Source organism: Alligator sinensis, unplaced genomic scaffold (genome assembly GCF_000455745.1).
Source record: "Alligator sinensis unplaced genomic scaffold, ASM45574v1 scaffold196_3, whole genome shotgun sequence".
NCBI lineage: Eukaryota > Metazoa > Chordata > Crocodylia > Alligatoridae > Alligator > Alligator sinensis.
In genome coordinates, this window is record NW_005842264.1 from 1,316,148 (window position 1) to 1,317,350 (window position 1,203).

The 1,203-nt window shown below is 39.4% G+C and overlaps 1 protein-coding gene across 3 annotated transcripts in view; it reads right to left on the bottom strand.

Annotated features, from left to right (window-relative positions):
- DYNC1I1 (dynein cytoplasmic 1 intermediate chain 1) overlaps window positions 1-1,203 on the bottom strand; it is a 289,110-nt gene that overhangs the window by 145,373 nt on the left and 142,534 nt on the right. The window lies entirely within an intron of this gene.

Here is a 1,203-nt window from a genome sequence, read left to right on the forward strand (position 1 = left end):
CCTCAGAGCCCACAGTAGTATTGTCTACAGAATTTTAAGTCATGGGAGTTATTAGATACTAAAGTATTCACAGAAAACAACACTCAAAATTACGTGAAGTATTCTCAAGAAATTTAACGTTACACTCTTGGCAATCTCATCAGTGCCCCTGCCAATCTGAATGTACACTTAAATATCTGTAAAGAATTAGGTTTCACCCAACTTGATGTAGGAATGACAATTGCCCACGGATATTTTTCACTGTAATCATTATTTGTTATACTGTGGGCATGTCTACACAAGATACTATGTTGTCATAGCAATGAGCTATAGCGACTTAGCTCATCGCTACGGCGACATAGCGCCGACGGGAACGAACTGTGACACCTACACCGATGCTACTCTATAATAGGGTTGGAAATGACCTGTGCACCACTGGGACTGCACAGTAACAACTGCAGAGTCGGAGCACGCATATATTTTAGTCTCCCTACAGGATCCCTTCATCCTGTAAGCTCCAAGATCACTCATGTCTACATCAACTTGTAAAAGAGACAGATAACACAGGGCATAAAAACAACACCTTGGCCTGAACAAATATCAAAGATACACTTTCTCCCCATACATTTTCCATCCAAGTTCTGGGATTCAGAATAAAAGGCCAGAAACTGTTACTTTAATTTTCTGCAAGTGGGAATTATTTGTTTTTAATCATTATTGTCATTATGGCCCACTGAAACTCCATATGCCTTCCCTTTTATTAGCATACTTTATGATCTCTAGGCAGTTCATTTCATTTTCATCCCATCCCCTTGCCTTTCCCATTTTGACTGTAACCTCCATGGATCATGTATTGTCTCTTACTATATGTTTATACAGTTCCTAGCACAGGGATCTCCATTGGAGGCTGCATGTGGTACTGTAATACATTTGATAAATAATAATAATAGTAATAATAATAAAAATAATAATAGTAATTATTGTTACTTTTGTTGTTAAGGGAACAAAAGGACTACTGCTCCTTATCTTATCCCTTCACTCTCTTAGGATGCATGGTGTCCCAAAGGGGATCAGAGGTACACATTCATGACACTCAAAAGGCTCTGAGATAAGGTCTTCAGTATGCCAGGCACTATACAAACAGGCGATACCTTCCTCAGGGAATTTCTGATAGAAGAGGTTGGCAAATGCGACAGGTTGGCAAACAGAACAGGAGGTAGGGAA